Here is an 11647-nt window from a genome sequence, read left to right as displayed (position 1 = left end):
GAATAACAGAGAGGAGAGGAGAGAAGCAGGGGTCTCTCTCCTAGAAACACTGGAATCACCTAGGGAGGTTTTAAAAGGAAGGATATCACCTCCAGAGATTCTGGCCAGGGGCAGGGGCTGGCACACTGGTACATTTTGAAAGTTTCCAAGTGGTTCTGGTGTGGAGGGAAGGGAATGGAAGAAAGGAGAACTACTAGATTATAAAATATGTATTAGGGGTAGCGGGGGTGGGGGGTGGGAGGCAGTTCAGGAGGAGCTGGTGGAGTCAGCAGTAGAAGGCTGATGGTGGTCATCTTGTGGAGGGCTTTATCTTGTGTGGTAAGGAGACCTAGACTTCAGCCTGAGGGACACTAGAAGTCCCTGATGAGTTCTCACTCAGTCTCATGGACTTACAAAACAATGCCTTGTAGGAAAATCTTAGTCAATACTTCCTCTCCCTCTCTGCCCTCGCTACTGCTGTAGAAGGAGTCCTGAGCCAGGGGTGTTCATTGAGTGAGTGGAAGCTAACTGACTTTCCAGGAGGATCCGGGGCGCAGGATGGCTGGATGCCGAGGACTCCGGGAGGCAGGAGGGAGCAGGTGGTCGTGGTTCGAGGTGCACAGTAATCCGGCAGTCCGCTGGGGGCCCGACTCAGATCCGGGTCTCCGGGTGCGCTCTCCGTCCGGGGTCCGAGCTGGGTTCTTGCTGCGCCGCTCACGTACTCACTTCTGCTGTCCCCAGCTCTGGCGCGGCCGCTCTGGGCGAGAGGGGCGGGACCGCCCGCCTGCCCGTCAACGCCGCAGCCCCTCCCCCAGAGACCTGCCGCCCACTCACAGACCGCCCGGCCCGCTGGTTCGGCCTTGGAGCGCTCAGCTGGAGTTCAGTTGGCGGCACCTCCATCAGGCCCACCCTCGGGGGTCTCGGAGGCCTGGCGTAGGCGGAGCCAAGGAAAAGATGAATTAGACGGGGCGGAGCGATGTTGTCCATCAGAGGAAGAACCCTGCCCCCTGTCTCCCATTGGCGATTAGTAACCAACTTGAGTCCGAGGAGGCGCGGAGCAGATAGAATGAGCTGGGGGCGCCCCCCTGTGGCCTGCTGTGCCGTCTTTCTCCAGGCACGTTTAAACCCCAGACTCGGCCACCAGCGGGGGGTCGTTCTCAGCAGCACATCCGTGACCAGGGTCTTCTAGATGGTTTATTCATTCATTCGGCTGTGCATTTAATCGTTCATTCAAAAATACTTTTAAGCATTCACAATGTGTTAAAGACCGGTCACTGACGGTGCTACCGCAATGGGTAAGACAGGTTTGTGTTATACTAGAGCCAGCTGAATGGTGGAGGCAGATACCAAGTCATCACAGTAGAGCTTAAGGAGCATTACTGTAAAGGAAGAAGTTTCCCGGAGCACAAGTAAGGGGCAAGACTAATGTCTGGTCCTGAGGAAATGACATTTAAGTGGAAATATGGAAGATGAGTAGTAAATGAAGGATGTGTGTTGGGGGGTAGGGATGCTGTCTCAGGCAGAGAAAATGCACTTTGTGTGATGACTTGGAGGCAAGAAATACTGGAGGAATCAGAAAGAAATTTAGGTAGCTTGGGTATACAGCCAAGATGGAAATGAGGCTGGGAACCAGCTGTGGGGTGGGGGGGTGCCTGGGAATCTGTTTTTTTGGACTCATAAGACCTTCCTGAGAGCTAGGATTTGAAGCAGGGGCATTACCTTACCAGATGAAATGACTGCTTTGGGGAGTTTGGGCAGAGGGAAAGGTGGAATCTCAGAGGACAGTGAGGAGGCTCTACAGAGATAAGGGGAGGAAGATAGTGGCTTGGACTAGGGTAGTGGCTGTGAGGAAGAACAAAAGAGCAGATTTAACATGTATTTAGGAATTACACTTTAATCCCAGATATTCAGGGAGGCTGAGGCAGGAGAATCACTATCACTATCACAAGTCTCAGCAACTTATCAAGACCCTGTTGCAAAAAATATAAAATAAAAAGGGCTGGGGATATAGCTCAATGATAGAGCACTGCTGGATTCAGTCCACAGCACCCTCCTCCAATAAAAAGGTATCAAGGATGTAGAGTTTGCAGTAATTTGTGATTCAGTGGCAGAGAGTGATGAGGTAGATGAATAGATGGAAACATCAAAGAGAATGCACAGGTTTCTGGTTTGCGCAAATGGACTTCTGCCCAGTTCATTCCACAAACATTTACAAAGTGTAATAAACACTCTGAAACAATAGCTCACACTTCTTCAGAGGTAGGTGTTATCATAGCCTTATTTTACAGAAAAACTGACATCTAGAAAGGCTTAGTGGCTTCCCCAACTCACACAGGTAAAAAGAGGCAGAGGTAGGATTTCAACCCAGGTTGTAGCTTTTATTTTATTTTTTTGGTACCAGGAATTGAACCCAGGAGTACTTAATCATTGAGCCACATCTCCAGCCCTTTTTAATTTAGAGACAGAGTGTCATTGAGTTGCTTAGGGCCTCGCTAAGTTGCTGAGACTGGCTTTGAACTTGTGATCCTCCTGTCTCAGCCTCCAGAGCCACTGGTATTACAGGCATGTGCCACCACGTTGGGCATTAGTACTGTATAGCTTTTAGACATATACCTTCTACTTTATGGGAGACCTTAAGGAGCACCCAGGTGCTTGTTAAAAACTCAGAATCCTGAGCTATCCTACCCCACCTTGCATGATGGAACTCAGAACTCTGGGGTGGGATCCATAGTTCTGCAATTTAATAAGCAGTCGATTCTGAGGCACACTAAGTTCTAGAGTCATTATCACCATACAGCCTTTCAGTGTCCTAACTGGAAAAACATCTCCACCATCCCTCAGAATTCCTGGGCTCAGACAGATTCTAGATGGCCTCTGAAGCCAGATGGACACACTTAGTCCTCTGACCATGAAGTACCTTGGGACTCCAGTCCTGCAAAACTCTAGTAGGAGTGGATGAGTAGGTGGATGAAGTCATGAATCCAGTGCTTAAGGGCATTGCTCTGAGAGAGGTCAGTTCTCTTGGCCAGAAACAGAGGCATGTGTAGGTGCATGGGACTGGGGTGGAGGAGTGCCATAATACAGAGGCCCTGATTCCACCTCCACAGCTCAGGCATTTCTACTTCACAGACCTGTTCTTAAGCCCTAGAGGCTTCCAGAAACATCACTCAAGGCTCTAGACCACAGAAAGGATCTTGGAGGTCATCTTATTCAACTCTCAATTATAAAGCTGTTAATCCTGAGGCCCCTTGCCCTATCATCCTCTCTGCCCTGGAGTGCTGGTTGGGGTTGAGCAGGGTGATATTTCAGCAGGTGGCCTGGCAGCAACACCTCTCAGCTCAAGCCCTACTGGTTGCAAGGCGGATCCATCAGGCCGACACTCCTGTTTGCTCAGCATCTGTGCCAGGCTAAGCCTCACCCTGGACAAATACAGCCAGCCAGGCGGCAGGCACCAAGCTCCTTTGTTCTTGGGCCTGATAGCAGAGGCAGTAGGGCCTGCAGGTAACGGAGGGCCTGTCCCCACCGGATGTTGGCACCATGGTTCCCACGGGAATGCTTCCTGATCAAGAGGCCGACAGAGGGGAGAGCACTTGGATGCTGGCTACAACAGCCCCATATAAAAAGGTGACCACCTGGAACAAGTGGGGATGGGAGGGGAGCAGATAGAGGGACAGGGCTCTGTTTCTCTGGGGCTAGGTGGGCAAAGGTCTTAATCCTCTTACCTTGAGAAGTTTCCAAGGAACCAGATGACAGGCTCTGACCTTGGAATTTGGAATGAAGGAGAAACATCCAGGCTGAGGTCAAGGTGACTTTCTCTCTCTAAACCTCTGAGTTTCATCTTTTGCCCATTTGCGTGGAGGAGGACTCTTGATGCAGAAGCAAGAGGTTAGGCTTTGGCATCAAAGGGACCTGAGTCCAAACTGGGCCCAGCCATTCAAGAGCTGTGGGAATCTATAATAAGAGGCTGAACTTTCTGAGACCAAGTATCTCCATGAATGAAAGTGGGATGATAAACACACCTCCCTGGCAGGGCTGTTGTAATGCTCTGGCCCTGGAGCCAGGAGCACTGCAGGGGTCTAATAAATGATCCCTATGATAATTAATACCCAGTCCCCAGATCTACTCTGCCAGCACTGTCAGTTTGGGGACAACTAGAGGAATGTGTATGAATTGAATTAGAGCTTGATGGTCCTGTGGCTGTGACCAACTCCAGACTCTTTTAAAAACAGAAGTATCTGCCCTAGTTCAAGGGTTGGGATGGTTGCAAAAAGGACAAAAGTGGAGGAAGAGAGTTTGGGGGGTCTGGGGATATAGCTCAGTTGGCAGAGTGCTTGCCTCACATGCATAAGGCCCTGGGTCCAATTCCCAGCACCGAGAGAGAGAGAGAGAGAGAGAGAGAGAGAGAATGTGTGTGTGTGTGTGTGTGTGTGTGTGTGTCTGTGTGTGTTTGGGATCAGAAAGAGATAGTGGGATTGGTTTGATGAGTGCTTTGGGGGCTTCTGTCAAGGACCAGGGTGGAGGCAAAGAGATCAGAGAAGAAGTCCAGGTAAGAGGTGATGTTGACATGGCTGGGGTTGTAACAATGGTCTGAGCAATAGGGTGGGTGTAGCCTCATGTATGGAGAAGGGAAGGGAAAAATTTAGTTAGGGGCAGAGGAATGGGGGTGACAAGGTGAAGCAGATGGAGATGGAGGGCTTTGTTCTGGACTAGCTAAATTTGGGAAGTCTATCAAACACTCACATAGGCATACTCCCACTTCCTCCACTGACCCCCCTCCCCAGCTCTCCTAATCTGCCTCAGCTCTGCTCTGTCTGACCCTTTATGGTCCCACCTCAGAGTTCTGCACTGCCAATTTCCTCTCCCAGCCCTTCCTAAGGATGCTTCCTTCTTGGTACTTAGGTATCAGCTTAAATGTCATCTCCCTGACCACCTTGATCATCTCCCTCTTCCCCACACCAACACTGTCTCTCCTATTGTACTAGAAGTACTATCCTTATACTACTTAGCACTAGCTGAGATTATGTTGTTTAGCTATTTGTTTACATGTATATTATTTATCTCGCCTTCTAGAATGCAAGCTTTCTGAGGGTAGGGGCTTTTCTTATTTACCATTGAACCCCCAACATAAGGACCAGTGCCTTGCATGAAGTAAGATCTCAATAAAGACTTACTAAATGAATCAATAGCTGGCAAATATATGGTATGTGCAGCTACTTCGTATTCCCAAACCTGTGACAGACATTGCTAATCAATCATGGACTCTTTCCTCTAAGTGACACTCCACAAAGCCCTTGTCAATCTATTAGAGTTGGCACATGAAGGTAAATTCTCTCATCATCTTCATAGTGGAGTGAATAATGCTCTCCTGCTTGTTACTTGTGTGGCCTTATGTGAGTTTTTTTTTTAAAGCTCTTTGGACCTCAGATTACTCATCTGATGTCTCACACAAGATGTAGAAGTGATCTTTTCACCCCTCTATTATGTCTGGGTCCCCAGTCTAGGACCCTGATGCCACTGTGCAGATGTGAACAATCTCCCATTCAAGGAGGCTCAGCTCCCATCTTTCTTTTGAGTCACAACCACTCCCAAACTGTTCCTTCCTTTTTTTCCTGTTTTATTCCCAGTCCCAGAAGGAAAGGCTAGAACTGACACTTGATATCTGGTATAAAATATCTCCTCATTTTGAGATGAAGAAACTGACCTCAAAGAAAGAAAGTCAATGAAGCCAGAAACCCAATATAGACCCATTGTCCACACCCAATGCTAACTCAGCGGCAGCCATCCCTCTCCCCAGCACTGTAGGGCACGATTATGGGGAGACTGGCTGCAGCTTCCCTATACCTAGGCATATTCCCAAACCCCAGGAGGCAAGCAGCTTGGCTTCTGTTCAGGCCCTGGTCATTTGATGGGAGAAGGATGCTGTGGATTCCTGCCTCTTTCTCCCACTTCAAGCCATCCATGCAAAGGAGGTGAGAAAGGTATGGGCCTCTTCCTCCACAGTTGCTTTCAGAAATTGTCCTGGGTCATTTAGGCCAGAGTGAGACTCTTAGCTGTTCCAAAGCCAATTAATGCCCTGTTGGCAGCTTCTTGCCTTTTTTTTTTTCTTTCGATTAAACGTGGATCATCCCCTCCACCCTCTTGAAGCTATTCTGCAGCTGGCACCCTCTCTGACAAGAGCTCAGTTTGGGCTTCCCTTGAGGAAGGGTAGGGGAGGAAATGGATGGGTATTGACTAAACCCCTCTGTGATCTTAGATGGAGGTGCTTTAAACAGATCCCAGAGAGGAAAACGCTTCAGTTGCCTTTGAGCCTGCCTGGGCAGCGCTCTTGTTTGCAGACTGTCTCTTCTTGTAGAGAGCCCAACGCCTTTTTCTAGTAGCTATTTGAGGAAACACTAATGTTTGCAGGAACAGAGAGCCAGGGCCCTGCTCAGGAGGACAGGGAAGACCCGGAGGGATCCAAAAGTGCTAATTAAGGACCAATACCCATAGCCATTTGGGGAAAGTTAAGAAACAGAAAAGAATTGAGCTTTCATGTTTAATTAGGAAGGAGGGAATAAAAGGGACCAGGGGAAATTTTTAGAAGGACAGATTTAACTTGACATTTAACATTTCAACCCATTTATTGAACAGTTATCATATGTCGGGTATAACTAAGCAGAAGTATACCTGTGAGCCAGTAGACAAGGCCTTTATCCTCAGGGAGATCACAGTCACAGGAGAGTATTAAACATTACAGGACAAGCACAGGGTGCCACAGGAGCACAGGCACAGACAGGGCACCCTACCCAACTGTCAAAGACAGCCCCAGGAGAAGGACCATGGGAAGCTTCCCCGGGACGTTGGCACTATAGTGAGACCAGGCTGAGGCCTGGAGAATCAGAGGAGTTGGCCAGGAAAGAATAACAGAGAGGAGAGGAGAGAAGCAGGGGTCTCTCTCCTAGAAACACTGGAATCACCTAGGGAGGTTTTAAAAGGAAGGATATCACCTCCAGAGATTCTGGCCAGGGGCAGGGGCTGGCACACTGGTACATTTTGAAAGTTTCCAAGTGGTTCTGGTGTGGAGGGAAGGGAATGGAAGAAAGGAGAACTACTAGATTATAAAATATGTATTAGGGGTAGCGGGGGTGGGGGGTGGGAGGCAGTTCAGGAGGAGCTGGTGGAGTCAGCAGTAGAAGGCTGATGGTGGTCATCTTGTGGAGGGCTTTATCTTGTGTGGTAAGGAGACCTAGACTTCAGCCTGAGGGACACTAGAAGTCCCTGATGAGTTCTCACTCAGTCTCATGGACTTACAAAACAATGCCTTGTAGGAAAATCTTAGTCAATACTTCCTCTCCCTCTCTGCCCTCGCTACTGCTGTAGAAGGAGTCCTAAAGAGGTTCATTTGGGACCACCAAGGTCAATGCGACCTTCAAGGGCTCCTGGCCCAGTTTCTCACTTTTCCCTGCAGAGTTCCAGGCCTTTGCCAGGCTCCACCCCATGCCTCTGGGTAGTACAGACCCTGTGGACCTACCTCAGGCAGGGAGCCGTCATCCATAGTGACAGACCCTGGTCCCCTTTTCCCCTTTTGTCCCCAGTTGCCAACACCTACCCAGATTCTTATCTGGTTACTTTCATCCTGGGCTTCTTTTCCAGCACAGCCAGAAATGGCATGGGATCTGCCCCACCTGCCAGCGTGCTCAGTACACATGAAGCCATTTCTTCTCCCTGTTTTCTGAAACTACCACTCTGGGGCCAGACCAAACAGCTTTTTCCTTCTCAGCATGCATCTTGCTGGGGCTGTCTGGTTCCTGTGGCTCCTCACTGAATGAGCCCCACATTTTAGCCACTAGCAGGAAGGAGAATGGTGGTATGGGAGAGGAGAGAAGCTTCAGAGATGGATGGGTGGGAAACCTAAGAGAGTGCCTAGCACATTGTAGGTCTTCAGTAGATGGTAGCAACATTTACTATTATTGATTAATATTGATTCTTATTACTTGTGCCAAGCACCAAATTACAGTATTTCTTTGGGCTTTAGTGTTCCCTTTTGTAAAATCTGGAGACGATGTGCCATGTAGCTTATAGGGGCACCATGAAGACCAGCATGCAGGCATTTGGAGAGATGTTTTATTGGATCTAGAAACTACTAATGGCTCAAGAAAATGCTGAATACCTAACAGACCATCAGACCTTCTGACTTCTGCCTGTGCAGGTGACAAAGGCCAACACCACTGTTTGGCTTGCAGATTGTCAGAAGAGTCTTTCAGAATGCGTCAGGATAAAGTCTAGGAGCTGTTGAGAGGCAGCCCATCCTCTGCATGCAGCATGGGAACTATATACACAGGAGCAAAGCCCTGGATTTGCACCGAATTTGAACTAAGAAAAGATCCTTCCAGGGACAAATCCTCCTTGATGGGCATGGCTGTAGGGTAGAAGCCAGCTCTGGTTTGTGCCTTTTCCCCTCCTTGTTTCCTTAATTTTCTGAGCAGGAGTTATATGGGGTGAAGGGCCTATTAGATGGGATTTGAGCAGAAGGTCCAGGAATGACCAAATCTTGGTTTCTAGTCATCCCTTTTCCCCATAAAGTTCCCAAAGCTATGAAGGTAAAAATAAGCAAGAAACAAAAGTGCCAGTTATTATGTGCTTGGGTGAATCAGGGATCCCCAGGGCAGGCTGCTGCTGGAGCTGAGTGGGCACCTACTTCAGCCTCCCATCCCAGACCCAGGCCTCACCAGGGCTGTGGGCTCAAGTTAGGACCCCTGCCAAGTGCCCTGGAACTCTGACAAGGCAGGAGAGAGAAGATGCCAGTCAGTAAGAAAGCCCAGGTTGTCTTCTAACTTGGTGGCACTGATGAAGGAAGAAAAAGAAGAGCTCTAGTGATGTGGCTGAATTTTAATACACTGTGCCTCTGTCCCTGTGTGTGTCTTGGAAATTGACCAAGTAAATTGGCATCCCTAGAAAAGGTGGGGCAAAGGCAGGGGCTGGGATGGGGAGGTTCTCTACCTCCTACAGGGACACAATAAGCAAGGTAGGCATAGTTTCCACCTTCCTGGAGCTTCCGATCTAGCAGGAAAAGTCATTACTGGCAGGATCAAGATATTAGAATGTAATAAGTGCTGTGCAGAAAAACCATGGAATGTTACCAAGGTGCCCATGGGGGGCTATGCTGAGGAAGTGTTCTGGACACTGAAATAACAGGAAGGACTTCTACAGGCAAGGCGAGATGGGGAGAATGGACCGGGCAGGAAGAAAAGACAGAGTCACACTGATGCACAGTTTTGATGCATGATCCCTAATGTCTTCTCAAAAAAATTGCTAAGGCCAGAAAGTGTTCTGATCTCACCTGTCCCTAAATGCTGGGATCCCCAGGTTTGGTCCACAGGCCCACTTTGCAAGTCTTACACTACATAGTGCCCGGGGAGGATACCAGCAGCACCCAGGGCTTCTTCCTGTGCTCCAGATGTTGTATATACACAGATTCCTGGGCCTCTCCATCTGGATATCCTTCAGGCACCTCATTGTCCAAATTACACACATCTACACCCCACCCGAATCCCACTCCCTCCTCCTGAATTCTACATCGCAGCAAACAACACTTCCAGCCACCAGTGCCCCAAACAGATGCATATGGAGACTCACTTCTTCCTTCATGCGTCCTATTAGCCCTCAACCGTGGTAGAGTTTCAGCTCCATAACATTTCTTTTCCTGCTCCCTTGACATCTAGTCATCCATATCCTTGTAAGAGCTTAGCCACTGCCTTGGTACAGGTCAGTCCTTCCTCTCTTTCTTTTTAGACTGTAGTTCCCTTCTAACTGCTCCTCAAACTCTTAGCCACTGTGTTATTCTGTTAAGTGACTATTTGTAATCCAATGAGGTGTCCCTATCAGCCAGCTACCCCAGGTTAGGTAGGCGGCAAATATGGTGATTAAGAATGTGGTCTCTACAATCACACAGGTCAGGCCTACATTCTGTCACTATCAGTATGACCTTGAGCAAGTCATGCAACCTTTCTAAGCCTGGGTTTCCTTGCCTAGAAAATGGAGATAATAAGAGCTCCAAGTGCTATTAGCTAATAGGTAGCATGGGCTGCTATTGTTTTCTGCCCCCAATAGACTTCCCTCCTCTCACCCTTTCTCTGGGTGACCCACCCCTCCTCAACTCCACATGGTGGGGTTGCCAGTCATAATCTGACCCCCAATCCCCGGGCTGCTGGGAAGGCTGATGGGCGCAGGTCCCAAGCTAGGCCCGTCAGAACCTTTTGTTTCATTTGAATATGGGAACAACCGGTCATTGTACCTCACCCCACAGCCACAGGGGCCATCAAGGGTCCATGTTGCTGTCTTCATTTCCAGAGTTGAACTGCTGTCAGCTGGGGGTTGGTCAGCTTTCCCAAACATGAAGGAAGTCCATCTACAGTAACAGAAAATGAAACAGAGAAGTAATGCCAAAGGCAAAAGCACTGATGGTGCCCCTGGACTTCCTCTACCCAGTCGGCTTCTGGGACTGATCCCCTCTAGCAGAAGGGTTGATTCATTTCTTCATTTAACAAACTTTTTTTTTCTTTTTTTAGTTGTAGTTGGACACAATGCCTTTATTTTACTCATTTTATTTTTATATGGTGCTGAGGATCAAACCCAGGGCCTTGCATGTGCTAAGCAAGTGCTCTACCGCTGAGCCACAACCCCAGCCCCCTTATTGAGCTCCTAGAATGTAAAGAAGGAATATGGAAAATAGTAAGGTTGCTGTCCCTGGGAGAATAATTGTGCTCTGACGTGTGTGTATGTGTGTGTGTTTCTCTTTCTCTTTCTCTCTCTCTAAGTGGATAATGCAGGAGACACAAAAGGAAGAGGTACCACAATCATCCCAGACAACATCAGGAAGAGGGCAGCTCACCAAAGACTTCCTGGAGGTGGTAACTCCCAGAGGAGTCTTGAAACTCCCCTGTCAGGAGTAATCCTCAATGGATCTGCCCTTCAAAGTAAAAGCCTCAGTTTCCAAGTTTGCTTAGCTGGAAATATTTTGCGGATTTATGCCTAAAGGATAAGCCTTTGTCACATAATAAGCCTGAAGGCCTTCTACCACTGAATGCCTTCACTCAGGGATGGCACCATGCTGGAAGGGAACCTCTAAATGTGGATGCCTGAGTCGTCTCCCTCACAGGTCTCCGGTTGTGTCCTGTCATTTCCTCCGGAAGTTTTGATGTTGGAAGGTTGCCCTGACCTACCTCTTCAGGTTGATCAAATGGTCCAATTGTCTACGAAGAAGCCCAGACTGCCCGGAAGGAATGGATGGGAAAGGGGGGGGGGGCTGTCTAGAAAGGAACGTGCCAGAGGGAGTCCAGCCACCACACCAGGTTGGCTGGAGCCAGTATCCCACAAAGGATCCCTTTGTTGTTGGAGGAGGTGTCACAAGAGGTTGGCCACAACTCATGAAGCGCATCCAGGAACAGTTCTCCTGAAAGCACTGGCAGGGAGCTCTGTCTGGTGGCCTGGAACGGATTCTGAGCTAGAGGAGGTTGGGAGGGGGGAGCACACCCTCTCCCTGCTGTCTGGCACCACCTGTTCTTCAAGCTGGCTGTCCCAGGTGTAGTGACCAAGAAGCATGGCAGGGACTCCACAGTGACGGAGCCGGCTGCTCTCAGGGAAAGGGCTTCTGGGCTGTGGTCCACTCTTTCCCTGAAAGGTCCTGAGA

Source organism: Marmota marmota, unplaced genomic scaffold (assembly GCF_001458135.2).
Source record: "Marmota marmota marmota unplaced genomic scaffold, marMar, whole genome shotgun sequence".
In the NCBI taxonomy this organism is placed as follows: Eukaryota; Metazoa; Chordata; class Mammalia; order Rodentia; family Sciuridae; genus Marmota; species Marmota marmota.
The sequence above is the reverse complement of the archived record's forward strand: the minus strand, read 5'-3'. Positions refer to the sequence as shown.